Below are 22,955 nucleotides of genomic sequence, written 5' to 3'. Positions count from 1 at the left end.
GCACTATTTTGGCAGAGTTGTGCAAATGAAAGTCATAAAATTGTGTGTCATGCACACCTGGTAAGTTTTCCTTCTGCCACCATCTGCAGTTATACTTCAGGTGTTTCCAGTCAAATTCAGATTGTGAAAATCAGCATCCAAAACTGGTAGAGAATGGTATCTTTCTCGAAATTTAAAGCAGAAATATTTAAAAGTACACATTGATCTCAGTAATGTAAATTATGTAAATTTCTGAAGCAAAGAAAATCAAATCCGGAGATACAGGATAGAGTATTCATTTATTTAGTCTAGTATTAGGCATCCAAAAAGCTTGTGCTGTATTATTACATCATTTTATTTTAAAGAAATTGCAGTCCATTTCATGTGATAAATTTATTTATTTTAATTAAGTGTTATTGCGATTTGAATCTTAATCCTATCAATATTCTTGAATTGCCTGTGATCATTATTGTTATTTAAAACAAGTTGTTGAGGCTGTTGGTTATTATGACATGTCATGAAATAGAGAGAGCATACAATTTGATTAGGGGCCTCGAGTGGCTGAGTGGTCTAAAGCGCTCTCCGTTGCGGATCACTGCCATCTCACCTCTGTCTGCATCGGTTCTAGTCTCGAATTCAGCCAATGTGGGTATGTGAGAAAGCTTGCCGGTAGCTTCTCATGGGTCGGTGGTTCTTTCAGGGGTTTTCCCAGGTTCTTCCTCCACCGTTAATGCTGGCCGCCATGTATAGCCTCTTGTGTGCTGAAAAATGGCATTAAACCCCACAACAACAAAAACAACAACAATTTGATTAAAATCATTGTCCTACATGAAGATCTGACATTAACTGCTTAAGGGTTATGTTCTGGTGACCTACATTATTACCATAATCATTTATTTTTCAGCAGATCAGATGAAGTCTGATAGTGTCATGTTCAGGAGACTGAGCAATGTGGCTAAAGATTATCACCATGTGCTGATTTGCTTTCAGAGTTTTGAAAGCTGCAATCCCATTGACTAATTCAAAGGTCAACAAAATATGACCCCTAAGCAGTCACTGTCAGGTCTGTATGTAGGAAAGTGGTTTTAATCAGATTGAGGGAGCACAATTAGAGCATGTAATTTCTGTTTTATTAATTTATTTATCCTATATACTCACTTAAAAGAAGAGTCCAACTGCAAACTGCATAGACCAAGATCTGCCATTGCATCATGCACTGGCAGTTCTGGGTCTGTGCAGTTTGTTAGGATTTGTAAGTAGAACAAACAACAGACTCTGATCTGCAGGTGCATTATGCTATGGCTGATCATAATCTTATTTGCAGTTTGACTCGACTCTAAGGGAATATATATGGTATTGACCATATCTCTTATGTTAAACACACACACACGCACACACACACACACAGGTAAATAGTCATTGTTCCATAATTACATAAGCATGTTAATAATTTTAATTACATTTGCAGATATAATTTATTAATAAATGGATGGTGTCCTTTCAAGAAGTATGTAATTCATGTTTATTTGGATATTTATTTTATTAGGATAGTAAAAATAATCCCACAAAATGGCTAGATTCATAGATACAGTACTTTTGTAATGGTATTAGCTTGTATCCAGGGAAAGTCTTGGCAGCTACAGGGTAGCTAGAGGGCAGTACATGGGAAATTAGAGGTCCAGCCAACTAACTTCTGGCTGTTTCATTACCGTCTATACTTGCTTATAAATTGAGTCCAACTGCAAACTGCACAGACCCATATCTGCCATAACATGGTGTGCTGTTAGTTCTGGGTCTGTGAAGTTTGTTAGGAGTAATCAGTAGAACAAACAAAACATATACCCATGTCTGCAGGTACACTATCCTGAGGCAGATCAGGATCTTTGCTGCTTGCAGTTTGACTTGACTTACAAATGAGTACAGATGGTGCTACATTTCAATAAACCAAACTGGCTTATAATTGATTGAGTTTAAAATGATATAATGACCTTTGGGCATTCAAGACTTTTTAAATGTAAGCATGGCATACATGTTAGTGAATTATTACATAATGCCCATTTGAGGCCAGGTTAGGAAAGGCATGTCCAGAGCTGTAAAGTGGCAGGAGTCAGCAATTGCAATGCCAATATACTCTGTTCATTTCTGCCCCCATTTTTAGCTCTACTGGTCATGATTGGCATGCTTGGTCTAATGTACAGTATGATAGTTGCTTGAAATTTTTGAGTATGATAAATATACTAAATTCATAGGCACAACTGTTACTCCTAACAAGTTTGAAAAATTTGGTGAGGTGTAGAGTCTCAGGGAGAAATAGTTTTTGAATAATAAATCAGTGTGACCACTATTTCTCGTTTAATAACATCAATTAGTTTTCAGCAGCATTATTGTAGAAGTAATTTTCTTAAGGGTCCATCAAGGCCAAATGAAGGCCCCAATCCCTATACAAATTGCACCCCAGTCACAATGTTAAATATTTCAGAATCTTTTAAAATTACAACTTTTCATGCATGTACTCCTGAATTTTTTTTTCACAATTGAATAAACAAAAGTTTACTCCAGAAAGATTAAAGTACCTTTCGCAGTCACCCAAGAAATATCCCAGCACATGGTGGTGGGGTGGAGAGTACCTATCAGTTCCTAAATATTTAAAACATATTTCTAAGTTTTGAATCTCATTCTAGCTAGCAAACTGATGGCTGCGATGACTCGTAAAACTTAGAATTGGCAACATATGTTCTAAAGTTTTGGTAAAGGATGTTGGGTAATTTCATTTTTGTCACTTTTATGTGTGTATAAATTTTATTAACATTTCAGCTCTATACTGAGGAAGCAATAGTGGTTCAATGGTTGAGTGCCGAACTTGCACAATCCAAAGGCTGCATATTTAAATCCTAACCAAACTAAGCATGTGTGAGCAGTCATTGTATGCCCTTGTGAAATGCAGTTTACCAAGACAGCCATTGCATTAATAGTCAATGATGTGTTGCTGTGCTGCTAAAAAAACCATCCTGAGATTCACAAGATAGTATGACTGAATAGGGACTGTGTTCAACCTGTGTTTCAACTTGAGTGTGTTCATCACTGCTGCTTGGTTATAAGAAAGTACATGTAGTAATGGCATCCACCAGTTGATTTCTATCCCTAACAATCACCTGCTTAATTTGAAATGATACTTATAATGGTTTAGATAGTGTCGACAGAAAGAATGAATGGTGAATTAAATCCAAAGCAATAAGTCAGTTCTTTGCAACAGCAGTTATTGAGTGATTAACCAGATTTTGTATATACTGAGTACACAGCTCTCTCAAAGCTGCAGGGAGTCATTAAAAGAGACTGTATTAATACTGAGGTTGTCTTATACTGTGATATATAGTCTGGTGCTTCCTCACATGTCGCTGTTCATTGGAACCATAAAAGTGTGATGTGTTATAAAGGATGTCATCTTTATAATGGGGTACATTAAATGTTGATCCCTCACTGTAACACTGTTCAAAGAGAGCCATAACAGTATAGGGGGTTTCACGGTTGCAACGGAGTTACTGATCGTAGCACTGAAAATTACCTCCCTTAGCTCCAATGCGTATGCTCACACAAAATTTCCAGTTTAGGATAGTTCACCGTTCTACACTTGGTTAGCGAAACATAAAGTCAACAAAGGAAGGAATCTTAGCTGTACTACATACAGATCATTATGGTTAAACCAATGAATCAATTATATATGTCAAACATCTTTTGTTCATACTAGGATAATAATTATAAATATTAAATCAGATAATTAGATTCAGAGTCCATACTTACATTATATCAGATAATTAAATAATATTTACTTTCCATACTTAAATGATATCAAATAATTAAATTAAATACACTGTCCATACCTGATAATATAGATTCATTATCCATAATTTCAGATACTTTTGTAGGAACATTTCACTTTGCTCTCAGATTTTAAACATTTATTGCACATTTTTGGCTATATAACTTTAACGAAAACAATATCAACAATTTGCATTCTTCATATGTTGATATATCCTTCTTTCTCAGTTACTTTCGCAAGGCTAATAGTTCATTTATAACACGAGTTAAGAAAGTTATAACACAAGTTCAGTAAGAAAATTATAACACAAATTCGATACGTCAGCTGATTTGTAATGCTGAATATTTTAAATCAGAAATTATTTTTTTTTTTTAAATGGAACAATATTTTAATGTATTCAGAGGAACTTAACAAAGCAAAAATTACATTAGCTATCATAACGATAAATGAGTGTAATTAATGCAGACGGAATTTTTATTCATATTTGGGTGTAAATATCGTATAATATTCACATTAAATAACATGCTAATGACGTATTTTTTGGTTCATTTTCTTTTTGACTTTTGAAACATCAAGTATCGGACGGTACATGCAATAACTTTTAGCATGATTTTTCTTTGCTTATGCTGACACATAATAACTGTCAAATTTGCTGGGGTCTTTAGACAACATTTCTGATTGCCACCAGCAAATTCATCTAGAACAGCCTTCTTAAAATTAGTTTAATTCTGTTTAACTTTCCTTGTATCAAATATGTAAGTTTTAAAGATCCAATTATTTCACAGATTCCATCCTATTACTTTGGTTTACCTTTTAAATCAATATTGATCCATGTGACCGGATGTGAAGTTGCAAACAGTATAATTTTTTTAAAAAAGAGACTGCTTGTAAGAACATGCTCTACAAGTCAATAATAAATGGATACTCACAAATATTCATATTTGTTGTCTTTATCTATCAGTCACTCTTTCTATCTTAGCATCATTTTATACTCGTTTTTAACCAGAAATATGTTTATGTAATATACGTATGCAAACACATTCATTCGAGGATATACATACCCATGCACCAGATGAAATGAGACAGACATACAGATAGGTGAGAGCCACACATGTCATATACATGCATAGTGTGTCTAACATCGGTATTTGTCCAAATTGTATACTCTAAAATTTCCAACCATTCAAGGAAATAAAATTAAAATAATCATCAAGGAGACTTGTACGTGCGCCTGTCTGTTCAAGTGTGGTTGACACTTGTGCATGTTGAGAAAACTCAAGTTATTTCATGAAAAAATACAATGAACATTATTAGAAAACCAACAGTCTAAATCAATAATAAAAGAACCTTAAGAAGTTATAATTTTTTTCTCGTTTGTCGTTCAACCTCCATTAGCTGCTATGATTGAAGCTGTATAAAATAAACATATTTTCATTAATCTTCAAGCGAGATAAATTGCAAGAACTTTTTACGCAGCGATTCACTTTCGCACAATCAAATAATACAAACTAGAGAATAAGGTAGTAATGATAAGATAATGAAGTTCTGAGATGGGCAGAGAATATTTATTTGAAAGCCGGGAGCAGCGCAAGTTAGTAAAAACAAATAAAAGATGTAAAGACAATTGATCAAATATTGATAGAATTTCTTTTTAAGATGGTGAGATATCAATCTTGCTTGCATAATGTGAACGGTCTGTCACATTTTCTTGATCTACATCTACCATCTTAATTGATTGAACTATCCGGAAGTGAGTTGCACCGAGATGCCCACTGGTGTTTTCAAAGGGAGATACTAACCGTGAAACCCCCTATAGTGCTATGTATGAGGTCACCTCATAATAGGGTATATTACATGTCTAGTGTTGTAAGCGAGGTCACCTTATAATGGGGTTGTATTATACATTGTATAGTATTTTGTGAGGTTGCCTCATAATGGGTTGTATTATACAGTGTATAGTATTATGTGAGGTTGCCTTATAATGGGTTGTATTATACAGTGTATAGCATTATGTGAGGTTGCCTTATGATGGGTTGTATTATACAGTGTATAGGATTATGTGAGGTTGCCTTATGATGGGTTGTATTATACAGTGTATAGTATTATGTGAGGTTGCCTTATGATGGGTTGTATTATACAGTGTATAGTATTATGTGAGGTTGCCTTATGATGGGTTGTATTATACAATGTATAGTATTATGTGAGGTTGCCTTATGATGGGTTGTATTATACAGTGTATAGTATTATGTGAGGTTGCCTTATGATGGGTTGTATTATACAGTGTATAGTATTATGTGAGGTTGCCTTATGATGGGTTGTATTATACAGTGTATAGTATTATGTGAGGTTGCCTTATGATGGGTTGTATTATACAGTGTATAGTATTATGTGAGGTTGCCTTATGATGGGTTGTATTATACAGTGTATAGTATTATGTGAGGTTGCCTTATGATGGGTTGTATTATACAGTGTATTACTCTTTCATAATTTAATGGGATCCATGACCGTATCCATCTTATCAAAAGAGACTGTTTTACAGAGATATGACCATGCATATCAGTATACATGTGTATGCTTGATTCCACCACCATCCTTGATGTGCCAGTTGCTGTTATCAGTTACAGATGCTTGGTCTCACTGCATGAATTTATTAGTTCATATGGTGCCTTGTGTCATGTAGAGATAAGTTCAGTCCATACACAAATGGTAGTAATTAGCTAAACATAGGTCAGAGTTGATATTGTAATGCTTCGAAGTCTTAGTTACAGGCTTGTAGTCCTGTACCTTAAGACACTAACAGCACTAAATGTAGCCATCCAGGCAAGTCTTCAGACTGCTCTGTTGAAATAGTTGAATGAAAATATTTATTTTCACATTGTGCTTTTAATGCAAAATTCATTATTTTGAGTCACTTTGGTAAGTACTGTATTTTTAATAATAGGAATATTCATTTTTTTTGGTGCTATTAATAATTACATAACTTAATATATTCCCTTAGCAAAGAAGATTGGAGGGGATATATCCCCTCCATTTTGCCCATTCATTTGTGTATTCATCTGTGCATTCAATTATTCATGTGTCTGTTTATTGATTTGTGATGCCCACAGTGTCTTTTATTTCACCTGCTTATGAAAATTGGCATGTGGATGCATCTCTAGGCGAGTAACTTGTACAACTAGTAGGTCAGAATGACCTAATTTTAATGTTTTAGTGATTTTTTTCTTCAGCTGTTTATCAAACCCTCAATATCTTGGATAATATTTCATCTACAGTTGTGAAAATTTTTATGTGAATGCATTTCAAGGAGAGTAACCCAGCCATACCCAAAGTATGTCGGAGTGGTTTGTAAACACCTGTACATAACACCCTCAATATATTGACCCCAGATGTACCTGTACAGTAAAAAAAAAAAAATAGATATGTAGATGCATTTTCCAAAAAGTAACACAGCCATTCTTAATTTTGGTAACCATTACCTAATTTGTTACTCTAGAGTGACTTTGTAAATTGTACTCTATTAATTTGTTACACCCTTTATGTAATTGACCCTATTTCACTTACATATGAAAATTGATATGCCAGTGCATCTTCGGGAGAGGAATTGAGCCAGGAGTAAGTTACTGTGACCAAAGTTTCATGCTTCATTGACTTTTGTATTTTCTTTCAGTTCACCAAAAATTATACCTTCAATAAATTTGACCTTTTTCCATCCACATTCTTAATTTATTATATATATATATATATATATATATATATATATATATATATATATATATATATATATGTCAAGAAGAACAATTCAGCCACACCATAAGCAAGTGACTGTGCCAATTTTCACACTTAAATGATGTTTTGTATTTTCAGTCATTTATTTATTACATCATCAGTGTATTTAACCTTAATACAACCAGACTAATCAAACCTGTTGTTGTTGTTATAGGGCGTAACGCCATTTTTCAGCACATGATTGGCTATACATTAATGGCCAGTAATAATGGTGGAATAAGAACCTGGGTAAACCCCGGAAAGAACCACCAACCCACGAGAAGCTACTGGCAAGCTTTCTCACATACCCACATTAGCCGAATCTGAGACTCGAACCCATGCAGACAGAGGTGAGATGGCAGTGATCCATAACGGAGAGCGCTTTAGACTACTCGGCCACTCGGGGCCCCTAATCAAACCTGACCCAACACCAATAAAAAATTACATGTTGATACTTGTTAGTGAGTAGTATTACGACTCCATGGTCTTAAACTAAATAACAGAAAAGAGCGAAAACCAACAGGTTTTGGAAAATTTAGCAAATAATTTATTTCCTGTGAATACAAAGCGAAAACTTGATAGTAATGCAAATTAAAATAGTCAAAAATTTTCATCATCAGTCCTAATGAATAATACTGTAAATAAATTCCAGTGGTGTTTGAAATAAGATCCAACACAGAATGTCTTGACATGCCTGTAGTCTTGAATATATTAATGTCCCTGTAGCCTGAAGTGTGATGATGTACAAACAGTCTTCAGTTAATCACCTTACTATACTGCAAGATGTCCTTGTCAGAATACACTATAATTCTAAATTAATGTTTCTGTCCAAGAATTATAACACTGCTCCGGTGGCCTAGTAGTTAGAGTCTTCCTCAGTTGTAGGAGGTCGTGGGTTCGAGTGTCTGCCGAATTGTACCAAAGACTTATAAAAATTATATGAACAGCTGCCTTGCTAAACGCTCAACATTGAGAGGTTAGTGTTAGGACTGATCAGTTTGGTGTTAGGATAATGTGACTGGGTATGACATGATGCCCCAGTGCTAGACGTGACTGTAAACTGCCACACCGCAGACATCATAGTAATATTACTGAAAACTTTCAAAGCTTGGTTAAAAATTGAAATCACACACACACACACACACACACACACACACACACACAGTCCTAGAATATTATTTAAGAGTACTCTATATTTCCAGTGAATAATAATTTGAACAAATAATTTCACCCAAATCAATTACTTAACACAACCGTTAAATAATTTCTGCATTAGATTTTATAGCAGGAAGGAATAAGTTTTCAAATAAACAAGATTATATAAAAAAAACTAAGTCACAAAAGAAGAGCCAGAATGTATGACAGAAGTTCATTTATAGAAAAATTTAAATTGTAAACATAAAATTTGTCACTAAAGTTAATGAAGAATGTGGTAAACATCAGGTACAACAGGTTATTCCATGGCGAATACCAATGTTCTAGACCCAGACCCAGATAAATGTTTACTTTCATTGATAATGATCCTCATATTTAACCCACACTCATAGAGAAAATATTAGCTACATATTATTTGTTTACTGAAAGTTAACGGTTAGGTAGAACATGAACTTGACTTTGAATAAGGTAAAAATCCACAATACAATTATATATAACATAATCATGGAGAAAAAACAAACATTGCAAATTAAATATGCGTAACACCACCCCTCATAAAAAAGAAAGATTTATACTCTAAAGCTTTCTTTTAACTATCAGTCAAATATAAATGTGATTAAAAATCACATGAGATGAAGTCTTATGAATGACACGTAATATACATGAATTAATATAATGTGTCTTGTACATGTGAAAGTGTATCTGCAATTAGATTAGATTATCCCTTGATGTGCCTGGTGTCAATATCGTATTTCTGCAGCATCTGATTTTTGTTGCTCATCTTGCTAATGAAAGGGGGTTGTGATAACTGAATACAATAATCAGAGAAGGAGCAAAACTAATATATGCTTCAAAACGTTTTGCAAATATCAAAGCCAAACATTCCTTTTCAATTGTGAATAATTTCTCTGGTGCTATTTAATATTTTCGAAAAAATAGCACACTGGATGAACACACCATTTTTATCTTCTTGAATCGATACTCCATCAACCTCAACATCACTTGGATCAACAGATATTTTAAATGATTGACTGAAATTTGGAACTACAAGAACATGTGCACTCTTAAGTATGGCCTTTTAACTTAATGAAAGCCTCCTGACATATTTAAGATCAATGAAATTTGATTTTCTTTCATAACAGATTTTTCCAGGGTTCAGAAATTATGGAAAACTTGGAGTAACATTTCTAATAGTATCTAGCCATACACCAAAATTGCATCAGTTGCTTTCTACTAATAGGTACAGGGAATTCAGAGATAGCCTTCATAAGTTCTATAGATTTAACTTGTCAAAAATTATGTCCTAGAAATGTAAACAAGCACAGCAAAAATTGTCAAATTTGCATCACTAAGTCTATCAAAGAATTTCTGAATTATCCCCAAGTGATCATTCCATTTGTCATTGTAGATGATGACATCATTGATGTAAGTGTCATAGTTATGTAGACCACATGTAATTATTTTCATTAAACATTGAAAAGTACAAGGCGAATGTTTCGTCTTAAATGACATTATCATATATTGGTATACCCCACCTGGAGTTGTGAAGGCCAGATTATATTTGCCCTTTCCATCAGTGGAATTTGCCAGAATCCTTTTCAAAAAGTCAAATTTGGTGACATGTTTCCAATTTTATTAATGCAACCATAATTCTTCATAATAAAATCAGACTGGGGTCTGTTTGACCCAACAGATGTATTGCTTTCAATTCAAGACTATCACCATGACCTTTAGAAATACGAGCATTTGCTGAGTGCAAGATTTACTGACAAAAGAGTAGGGCCCTGAGTGGGCGAGTGTTCTAAAGCGCTCTCCGTTACAGGTCACTACCATCTCTCCTCTGTCTGCGTGGGTTCGAGTCTCGGATTCGGTCAATGTGGGTATGTGAGAAAGCTTGCCAGTAGCTTCTCAAGGGTCGGTGGTTCTTTCCGGGGATTTCCAGGGTTCTTCCTCCACCATTATTACTGACCGCCATATATAGCCTATCGTGTGCTGAAAAATGGCGTTAAACCCTACAACAACAACAACTGTCAAAAGAAACCTTCTGAATCAAGGAATAATCATCAGCTGTACATACAGCTTCTTCCAAAGTTTCCACCTAAACAGATAAAATCTGCTAAAATTAAATTGAAGAATGTGGTAAACATTTGGTACATTAGGTCATTCCATGTGGAATACCAATTTCCTAGACCCAGACCCAAGTAGATATGTTTACTTTTATTGATAATGATCCTAATGTTTAACCCAAACTCAGAGAGAAAATATTAGCTACCTGTATTAATTATTTTTTACCAAAATGCAAGAGACTGGTCAAGTACAACATGAACTTGATTTTGGACATAGTTAGAATACATTTATACATAACTTAATCATGGAGAAAAAAACCCCACAAGTAATACAAATTAAATATACATGATAATAGTAAGTTGCAGTTATATTTCCTTTTAGATCAGTGATTACCAACCTTTTGTTTTGCTGTGACTCTAAATAGGCCAACAGCAGGACCTCCGACCCTAAGGTTTACGATATGATTTCTTCTGATGACCCTCTGCAGCCCTGCTGGGGACCCTCATGACTCTGATTTGGGTTGCACCTGAGGTTGGAAACTGCTGCTGTAGATGATGGCTTAGTTGTTAAGTTATAAATAAGCAATTTTCCACTGCTGGTCCATGTTTTTAATACAAATAAACACTTTCCCTAAATATACCTGTACTGGCTTCTCTGGTACATAGTCAGCTTTTCGATGTTAAACTTACAACGTATCCATCATTTCTGGCCAATGTACGTTGCACCATTGTTACATTCTATTAGTTAGTTGGTATCACATACTATGGGAGGCAACTCTTAAAATCCAATAGATGTCACTATTACAAAGCACTGAAATATGTGATCAATCTGCCAAAGGGTAGATAGATTAACATATTTGAACCTCGACTAGCGAAGATGTCTACCAGTAGTTTCTTGCTGACTACCCCAAACAGTCTCCTTTTGGAAAAATGATTCATGTTTATGAGTAAATATCTCATTTTCACAACTGCTTTTATACTCAGGGCCATATAAACATTTAATTAAACATACAGACAGACAAAAACATATATTATGATGTTCAATGCCAAAAGCTTGAGATAAATATCAGACAATTTATGATGTACTCATACATGAAGGTATGCAGAAATATCAGATGTAGTGATTACACAGTTTTGATGAATCTGGTGATGTAACCTGAAGTCCATTAAAATATAGTATGTAAATATAAGTTTCACACTGTGCAGTTACACTGAAGTTAGTCAGCCATAGCCTGGCCCCCAAAAAGTCTTCAAAGACGCATTTAAAACAAGACCTTGGAATACCATGTGTAATGGTACAAAGCTCTGTTTTAGATCCTGATTGGAATACAGTATGCAATGGTGCAAAGCTCTTTTGAGATCCTCATTGGAATTCAATGTGTAATGGTACAAAGATCTTTTAAGATCCTGATAGGAATACCATGTTTAATGGTACAAAGATCTTTTGAGATCCTGATTGGAATACAGTGTGCAATGGTACAAAGCTCTTTTGAGATCCTGATTGGAATTCAACATGTAATGGTACAAAGAAAGCTCTTTTGAGATCCTGATTGAAATACAATGTGCAATGGTACAAAGCTTTTTTGAGATCCTGTTTGGAATACAGTATGGTGGCACTCTACAGTTTCATATTTTGCATAAGGTTAGGGTTTTAAAGAAAAAGAATTTCCCTGGCTTTCCTCACTGGTTATACTGGCTCTTTAAAAAAGACCTTGTATATCTTTATAATTCAAAGAACCTTTAATTCCCTTTATTTTGGTGTATGATTGATGGGTGTAATATGGGTTATAGAGTAGACAGCTTGGCCTTACTCCAGATGTGCACATTTCAAAAAAGTGCTAGCTCCACTTGGTCATTTTCACTTCCTGAACTTCGGAGGTAAATTGTATAAAAAAACAGCCGATAACTTTTTTTACATTTTATATATTTGGTAATTCATTCATTGCACTTTCAGAAGCTGGTAAGTGGTATTGTCTAGTCTGGCAAAATTCATTTTCCCTATTTTAGTAGCTACTATGGATAGTGTACTTTAGACTAATTCAGGCAGATTTTTTAGCACAAGGGAGCAATCATTTTAGTCAGCAGTGTGTTTAAATCATACAGTTTCCAAAAGTACAATATCCAAAGAAATATCGTCCACATCACATTAATGTAGCATAGAGGTATGCCAACATTCTCTCCATTGTGCATGTTTTAAATGCAAACAACTTCACCTTACATATGTCACTCTCTCAAAAGTACATAATAACTGGTGAGCCCCCCCTATGCAATGGTGCAAAGCTCTTTTGAGATCCTGATAGGAATACCATGTGTAATGGTACAAAGATCTTTTGAAATCCTGATTGGAATACTGTATGCAATGGTACAAAGCTCTTTTGAGGTCCTGATTGGAATTCAGCATGTAATGGTACAAAGCTCTTTTGAGATCCTGATTGAAATACAGTGTGCAATGGTACAAAGCTCTTTTGAGATCCTGATAGGAAAAGACCTTGTATATCTAAGGTTAATTCCCTTTATTTTGGTGTATGATTGATGGATGTAATATGGGTTAAAGAGTATACAGCTTGGCCTTACTCCAGATGTGCACGTTTCAAACAAAATTCTAGCTACACTTGGTCATTTTCACTTCCTGAGCTTCAGACGTAAATTGTATAAAAAAAGAGCAGATAACTTTTTTCACATTTTATATATTTGGTAATTCATTCATTGCACTTTCAGAAGCTGGTATTTATTCTGGCAAAATTCATTTTCCCTATTTTAATAGCTGCTATGGATAGTGTACTTTAGACTAATTCAGGCTGATTTTTTTTTAGCACAAAGGAGCAGCCATTTTAGTTAGCAGTTTGCTTAGATCATGTACAATTTCCAAAAGTACAATATCCAAAGAAATATCATCCACATTAAATTAATGTAGCATTGAGGTATGCCAACATTCTCTCCATTGTGCGTGTTTATGATGCAAACAACTTCACCTTACATACGTCACTCTCTCAAAAGTACATAATAACTGGTGAGCGCCCCCATGTGTAATGGTACAAAGCTCTTTTGAGATCCTGATTGGAATAGTGTGCAATGGTACAAAGCTCTTTTGAGATCCTGATAGGAGTACCATGTGTAATGGTACAATGCTCTTTTGAGACCCTGATTGGAATACAGTGTGCATTGGTAAAAAGCTCTTGAGATCCTGGTTATTGTCACTGTTGTATTACATCAAAATAAATTTAACTTGTAATAGCAAGTCCAATATTGACAGGTATTTAAGCAAAGTAACTCACCATTATTTACTGAATGTAAAGTCTCCATGGTCTTTCATGCAATGAGAAGCTGTTAGTCACTAGCAGAACCATGCTTTTTAATGAGAATGTTTCAGTTATATTTCTTCATGGAAAAGACAGTTTGTGTTCATTTAAAGTGTCTAGAAGCATTACCAAGGTATTTTAAGATGTAAGGCTTAAAGACTGAACAGTTGACAGTTTGTACTTTATCTTTTTCTTAGCATGTCAGCAATTTGAGACAGATCTGATGTGGGCAAGCTTCAACTGACTGACCTTTCAGATACACTGACTCAGTTTGGAGCAGACTTGGGGCATTTAATTTGCTGAATGAGTAGAGAATAGCCCTCTTTCACCTGTCTCACCTGTGAGTGACACAAATCTTGAAACAGTGCAGTTACAGTCTTCCTTCCGTATGTAGGACAGGTAAGTTTATTCAATTTTACCTTACAAGTTTTGCTTTGATCTATATGCCCACAGACCTGGATGTGAGATTCCAACTGAAATCTGTAAGGTCAAGATTGACTATTTTTTGTTGTGCTATTTTCTTGTTACATGGTATCTTTTTACACAGATCGTTGCAGGGTAACTCTCATAGCATCTGACCTGGGCATGAGATTACAAATAATTTTGACACTTATGCACAGACTCAACTTAAATTTGTAGCATCTGATTGGTCATATATCCACAATTATGAGTAGAATAAATCTCTGGTATAGCTTCAAAGTTCATTATCCAATTTTTGTGAAATTTTAAGTATATACTAAACATTTGTTGTAAATAAATGAAAGTTTTTGCCACAATAAATATATTTCTGCACTGGTGATCTATCAATTCAATCTTCTTTTACAATACATCGTTCAGTCAAACAGAGTGTATCAGAGACTTCTGTGGACCCGAAGACTTGAAAATCAATTCTTGGATTGAGGAGATAGCTCTGTATAATAATTACACCACTATTTCTTTAAAACTAAGATGAATGTTTGTATGACACCATTTAGGCTGATTTGGTTTAACCATAGGCCACTGGAATGTCTTTTATGCACTGGTTGACAGATACTGCACTAGGCAGAAAATTCCATTTGCAGGCTAAAATAACTCAGTAGATGCTGGCTTTAGTGACCCTGGGAGCAGCACCCTTGCCCAATTGAATAAGGCACACAATAGAATTTACAATACTACTAGTATAACATTCAGTTTCAAAATAGCATTATAGTGCTACATTTAATTATTTTGGGTGATATGGTAGTTTTTTATGTTTCAGATGAGAATTTACTTTTGTATATAATTCTCTCGATACAATTAATTTTTGTTTGGTTATAATAAAGGGTTACATAGGCATTTAATGTTAAATTTAGTAGCAGCAGTCCCTGTTAAATATGGTGTTAAATAGCCCAGGTGATTTTACCTCCAGCAGTTAAGGCTGGCAATCAATTTAAACAAAGAACCCTATTATTGGCGTGAAATGTGTTTTGTAGATTTACAATAAATCACAGATAGCAAATTTCCTTTTATAGCAAGCCACTTAGATTTGTGATTATTTGTTGCAAAGTTTGTAGATCTTTAAATTGGAGTAAAGTACATAAAATACAGTTAAATAGTTACAGTGTAATTTTGAATTAATTAGCCCTTAAGGAAATAGTTTACTTATACCATTTCTTATACCATTTTTGGGAGCGTGAATAGATATGAGTGTGAATAGGGAGTGGATTTGATAGATAATTATGAACATCTTTACAGACACAGATACCGTTCTGGTCGCCTAGTGGTTAGAGTATCTGCCTCGGATGCGGGAGGTCGTGGGTTCAATCCCCGGCCGAGTCATACCAAAATGGTACTAACAGCTGGCTCGCTTGGCGCTCAGCATTAAGAGGTTAGTGTTAGGACTGGTCATCCTGGTGTCATGATAATGTGACTCGGTGGGACATCATGCTACATGTCTGTGGCATGATGCCCCAGTGCTAGCCATCGCTATAAACTGCCACACTGCAGACATTGTAGTGATATGACGAGCGTCCGCCTCAGATGCATGAAATCATGGGTTCGATCCCCGGCTGAGTCATACCAAAGACTTCAAAAAATGGTGCTAACAGCTGGCGCTCAGCATTAATAGGTTAGTGTCAGGACTGGTCGGCCTGATGTCAGGATAATGTGACTGGGTGGGACATGATGCTACATGTCTGCTGCATGATGCCCCAGTGCTAGACATCATTATAAAGTTTATTAAACTGCCACACTGCAGATATCGTAGCAGTGTGACTGAACAAATTGTTAAAGCTATGTTAAAAATCCAAATTGCACACACACACACAGATAGGTAATTGCGAGTGGCTTTACTTACACTGATAGGTGGTTTTATGAACATCTTCATACACTGGTAGGTGAATATGAGCAGCTTTACTTATAATGATAGGTAATTATGAAAAGCACAAAAAAATTTAATATATAACTTATTCTGTCTCAGTTCTTTTTATTATTTCCATCGTTAGTCATCCAATATTCATTAAGCAAGATATTTTGTACATGTCCTGCGTCAATCACCGGGAAGTCTATAAAAGAAAAATTATGCTGATTTTTAAGGAATTAGATATGCTGATGTATTGGCAGAACATTCTTCATTTTTATGAAAGGATGGGGTTTGGTGGGGTGAGGGCTTTTATTATGTATAGTAAAATTAGTAAATCTTGGCACATATCGTACCTGATGTTGTGATGAGTATGCTACATGGGGAACAAGCAGGCACACAAAGTTAACTTTTATGCTACCTATTTAATTGTTACCTTACGCTAAACCAAATTCAGATCCAAAATTTCCCACTGATAACCATTGCTGCCCTCCTAATCTTATGAATCAAGCTAGTAGGCTTCACAAAACACTCCCTGATGTTATATTTCTTGAACTATCTTGAGTGCTTTTGATAAAGAGACTTTCTATGAAAACCCGTCTAGCATCACAAGAGGCTAGCATGGTCGTGTCAAAGTGTAGCCACTTACCGAAGGCCAAGCAAACTTAAATGTTGTTAGATTGAGTGATACATGCATGAAATCGATATGAAAATTACTTATTTTCTCAGAAATTGTGAGTATTGAAATCGTTCTGCTTTTAATCTGCTGAAAGACAAGATAAAACTGCTGTGTTGATGAAATGTTACCTGGTACTTGCGATTTGCATTGCTAGTCACACGAGTACACAAATCTAACAACCCATATTTTCAAATCTTGTAGTGAAAAGAATTTTTAAAAAATCAAATGAAAGTTGTATGCTGGTTGTAAAAAATATACAAAAACGAAAGAACATAAAATTTTCCATATTTATGTATTTCGAGAACAACTTATGGAGTTTTGTTGTATCATGTGACTACCACATTGATGTATGCTTTCTACTTGATAAATCAGACTGGCCAGATCGCTGGTTTTTACAAAAGGTATCTGACTTTCATTTAATATAATTGAATTTCTGTACACCAACATTAAAAAGGAGTTTGTTGTTGATATATCACATGACTATTGGACTTTTGATGTCGTCGTTTGAGATTTGTGAAGTTCTGTGACTAATAATGCAAATGGCGAGTACAGGGTCAGGTTTCATCTATGCCATAGTTTTGTCTAGTCTGTCAGCTGATTAAAGACATAACGTTTATAATACTTGACATTTCTGAGAAAAGAAATCCTTTTCCTATCGATTTCATGCAGGTATGAGTCGATATAACATAAGTTCAAATTTGTTAGGCCCACTGGTAAGCAACTACCACATGTTGCTACACACGGTGGCAGCAAATTAAATTTTTTTTTATATGTAATTGCGATGACTCCACACCCAAACCTGAATGTGCAAATATGAAAAATGGGGTGGGAATATTCAGAGGAAACCCGATTAGAAAATGGACTGCAATTCATTTTAAGCCAAATTTGTAGTCCAAATTGTTGAATCTCAGAGATGAAATGAGAAATTGTTGTCCCTTGTATTATATATTAAAAAACGATATGAGCCCCTGTATCAATACAGGTTTGGGGGCTGGTTTAATGAATTACAAGAAGACAAGTTGATGTTGCAGAAATTTCCATCCTTGTTTATACAACAGTATATAATTTTGAAGGGCTTTTGTCAATATTAAAATCAACCCATTTGATTTTTCACCAGATTGTTTTAAGGAGATTAGGTTGTTTGAAAAATCATGTCTGGGATTTTATTGGCACAGATAAATTTAGCGTTAAACCCTTTTCGTTACAAGGCAAGATTTTAGTTATTTGCATTAATTGTTTTGTTCTATACTGTAATAGGAAATGTTTACTTTCTATAAGATGCACACACACGTGTGCGTGCATACACACACACACATATATATATTCTTATGTCACGTGTTTTAGGCTCGAATAAACAGTAACACAAGAAAGAGTGAAAACAACAAGCTTTGAAAAAATACAATAAATTTCACTGGAAAAATTCTGTAAAAATTATTTTAAAAAATATATGAACTTATGATTTTATAGAATCAAATCCAAAAATAATCCAAGAATAAAATTTTTGAAGTCCTAATAACAAAATTAGTTTGAATTCCCGACGAAGAATCCAAGTTGGATGACGATGACATATGCTGAAATATGTAGTGTTGAAGTCTACAGTTCCTTGTAGAAACAAGAATGATCACTCCGGTTTTGGAAAGCTGAATAAATGTTTTTTTAATAAGAACTGTCTTTGATTAAGAATCTCACATGAGCACATGTATTTTCCAGGAAAAAAGAATTAATCCTTTTTAAATAACTCCAAACAGCACAACATACAACTTCTAGTGTAAGAAAAAGCCCAGCTGCAACTGAGAATAACTCTCCAAAACAGAGGTTATATTCTCTTCTAAAATGTAAACAGGGGGTCACATGATCATGTTCTCGAAGCTTATATAAATTAGGTACTTGTTAATGATCACGTCCACCCAGTGTGGCCCTGCCAAAAATCAATCATTTTACTCTAAGAAATAAATTTTAAAAAATGTTACATCTTTAACTCGTAGTTCCATCATGACCTTGACAACAACCAATTATTTTAAAATAAAAATAAAATTTGTTTACGTGGTTGCTACAAATTTTGAAACACGGTCAGGATTTAGATCAACAACAAACAGTCAAAGTCAAACTATTTTCTGCAAAAGTATCATCTCTAGTGAATAAATTTACATTACAGTATCATGTAATGAAAAATATTTTTTTAAAAACTGACAAACAATTAAATTGAAATATATTAAATCAGATACAATTAAATCAAATATACATAACTATATATATATAATTCTTTAGAATTGAAGGTTTGAAAGGAAACAAAACTAATTTATGTTATTGATGTTGTTCCCACTTGGCAACATAATGCAGGTCAGCAAATTAATGTTAGAATTTTTATTCTGTACATTGAAATGACTTTACATGCCAATTTATATGAATATAATCAAACTTGTTTTGTGTGATAGATTTTGTGGTTTTGTACATGATCATCTTTTCTGACTTAGATGTTTTGGAGAGTCTTGAAAGATAAACATCTTTAGATTTAGAAAATACATGTTTTACAATGTAAAATGTTCTTTAATTTTATTCAGTAATGGTCATATGTGAACCTTGAAAAAATTTCATTCTGGACGAACCCTGGAAATGTATCTTTAGAAAAGCATGGGAACCACGGTTACTGTTGCTAATTAATTAAAAGCCAATGAATCTGCTATCCTATAGCTATACAATTTTCAGCTTCTAAAGTTATGCTAAGTATTCTAAAGAGCTCTTTTTATTAGTTTACATAAACACACATGCCTGTTGTTTTCTCTACCATATAGAACTGCGATAGACTGAGAAACAATCATGTCTATTGGGGGGATTTGGAATGAATGTGATATAAAAATTCTGCTTGTACATTTTAGACTACAGAAGCAGTAAATTTCTTAAAGCATGGATCATAATCACTGTGTTGAAGTCAAGACCAGAACAACCGGAAACAGTTAAAGCATATATGCATATATATATATATATATATATATATATATATATATATATATATATATATATATATATATATATATATTCCCTATGACTATAGCCTGAGAAAACAGTTTTGTTTCTCTGATCTTCTGTGAAGTGAGGGAAGACTTTGACAATGACAAATTTAAACTGAGGATGGTGTTGCACACAAACTTAGCTTGCTTTGACCTTGTTACCATGGAGTGAAATTGACTGCTTATTTCTGTGCTAGAATGTGTACTTAAGATTGTGTACATTTGTAAAATCAACACTTGGTTCACAGCTCAGGACGAAGATGTGGTTATTACATTATGATTTTCCTGTTTACCTTATGTATTTATTGTAGTGCCATGAACTCAGGGAGAGATTAAAATTAAAACAGTGTGGTTTCAATTTCTGTCATTTTTGAAAATTCCAGAGCAAAAACTCTTTTACAGTTTTAATAATTGAAATAACTGTCCTGTGAATAAAAATGATGAACTCAGTAAAAATTACCATATGTACTAACCTGTAAGATTATTCCTACTGCAAACTTTACAGACCCAGATCTACCGTCGCATTATAGTCATCTATAAAATTACTTGAGTTTTTTTGTTAAATCTCACATTTTGTGAAGGTTTCACTGTATATAGGAAAGAATGTCACTCTTAAGGATTATTGCTTGTAAAAAGTTGGAGCATTAACTTTATAATAAAAAATTACATTTATACATAATTAAAGGCCTAAGCAGTTTATATTCACCACAAAAAAAATGTAGGTTGGTATGAATTTTCCTTTGTTACTCTAAGATGAACATTTTTATCTCCGTGTAAGTGTCTTATGTATTAAAGCATGGGAATAAAGTTCCCTGTAACAAATTGTCCATAAAACAATGGCTGAAAGAGTAATAGATTCCAGTTCCAAAAATGAAGAAAGAAAAAAAATGGGGTGGGTGGGTAATTTCCCCCTTCTAATTGAATATAAAGGGGAGAAATGTTGAATATAGAAGGAATCTAGTATAGAAATAAAGGTAAGCTTGAAATAGTAATACATGATTTTCGCACCTTTGTTTGATGTGTTGATGTGTTTTTGAATCCCAGAATTGGACCCTACCTGCTTGTATCAAATACAAAAAGAAAACATTGTGGTGGTCCTAACTGAAAATGATGCCATTGGAACATCCAATATGACCACCACAGCATCCATCTTGAAGATGTTATCATTACTGAACTTAAATTAGAAATCCCATTGACATCGAGTTTTCTCCAGAAGACTTCTTATGATTTCTAGTTGGATTAGTTGGACTTCAAATGAAAATGGTGTAGATCAGATATCTAATATGACCGCCACAGCAGCCATCTTGAACATTTTGTCACTACTGAATGGATGGTCATATTAACATGGGATTTTCACTGAAAGACTTGTTATGATGTCTAGTTGGTCCCAACTGAAAACAGTGCCACTCTGTACAGTTGTCAGCATGAAAATCCTGCTAAAAATTTTGTTATCGCTACTCTTCCTGAATGAAAAGTAATATTGCCATAGGGATTTTTACCAGAAGATTTATTTATGATATCTAGTTAATCCTGAATGATAGTGGTGCTGCTCATACATGGAAACTCATGACCACCACAGTGGCCATCTTGAAAATCTTTGTTATCACTGCACCTTAATGAATTGTCACATCAGCATGGAGTTTTCACCTAAAGACTTCTTGTGATGTCTACATTTAGTTGGTCATAGTGCCGATCTGACTGACAATATGACTTCCACAATTGCTGTCTTGAAAATCTTGTTACATCTCCTTGATGGCTAGTCATATAGATATTATGCTTTCATCAAAAGGCTCATTATTTCATGTCTAGCTGGTCCTTCAAAGAAATGGTTCCAATCTGAAATCCAACATGGCCACCATGGTATCCATCTTAAAAATCTTTGTTATTGTTACTTCTCCAAAATGGCCTAAGTGGTTAGAGCATACACTTTAGATGTGGAAGATTGTAGGTTCAAACCCATGCTCAGTCATAACCAAGACTTATAAAATTGGTTCTAGCAGCTGCCTTGCTTGGCACTCAGCATCGAGAGGTTAGTATTAGGACTGGTCGGCATGGTGTCAGGATAATATGACTGGGTGGGACATGATGCTTGGCTCATTTACATGCACAAATCAATTATGAGAATTGTTGAGAGAAACAAATGAATTTTTAAAATATTTACCCTGGGGGAAAAAAGTGCTAGGGTAAGCAACGAAATGGGGATGGTTGGCTACCTGGAAACATTTTTCCCCCTAATTATGAGTAGTTTTACATGCACTAATAAGTAAATATGAATGCCCAAAAAAGAATTCAAAAGATAACATGTTCCATTTTATATTTTTATAATTTCCATCATTAGTCATTCAATTTTCATTCAGATATTTTTGTAATTGTGCTGCATTTGTCACTGGGAAGGTTTTGAAAAGAAAAAACCTCATCGTAGGGTTGAGGAAGTGGGTGCATTTATTACTTGTTGTAAATCTAGGTAGAATTTTTTTTCCACTGATCTGATGAGAAGTGAGGGAGAATTCTATGACAATGACAAATGCATTTTGTTGTGGGTGGGGGGCGTTTAGCAGAATCCTGGCTTACGTGGTTACAATATTATATACATTTGCGCTGCTTCAATCACTATTTAATCCATTGTGTGAATGATATAATAGAAGTTTTGTATACTTCAATCTGTAAATCTGACAGTTTTGAAGTGAATTGGTACAGATAAAATGAGATTAGTCAGTACTTCCTTGAACACAGAAAAGAATTAACAGTCATAAGTTGGTGCCAAAAATTAAGTTTTATGCATGTCTTGTCGGCTGGGAAAATGCACTGCTGATAAGTCTAGTCCAACTGCAGATAACAGAGACCTGATCTGATGTTGAATATGTTCCACT

At 34.4% G+C, this 22,955-nt stretch overlaps 1 protein-coding gene across 3 annotated transcripts in view; it reads left to right on the top strand.

The window, feature by feature from the left end:
* The window catches only part of LOC149804363 (alpha-(1,6)-fucosyltransferase-like), a 156,829-nt gene that overhangs the window by 16,909 nt on the left and 116,965 nt on the right, over positions 1-22,955 (top strand). For 2 of the 3 annotated variants that reach the window (XM_089939453.1, XM_089939425.1), the window contains exon 2: positions 14,279-14,480. The gene's annotated coding sequence lies outside the window, so the exon portion shown is untranslated. The remainder of the gene's footprint in view (positions 1-14,278; positions 14,481-22,955) is intronic. The other variant, XM_089939435.1, reaches the window with a different exon arrangement.

The sequence above is a fragment of the Sinohyriopsis cumingii genome, chromosome 2 (genome assembly GCF_028554795.1).
Source record: "Sinohyriopsis cumingii isolate HCF-2022 chromosome 2, ASM2855479v2, whole genome shotgun sequence".
Classification (NCBI taxonomy): Eukaryota; Metazoa; Mollusca; class Bivalvia; order Unionida; family Unionidae; genus Sinohyriopsis; species Sinohyriopsis cumingii.
The sequence above is the reverse complement of the archived record's forward strand: the minus strand, read 5'-3'. Positions and strand labels throughout refer to the sequence as shown.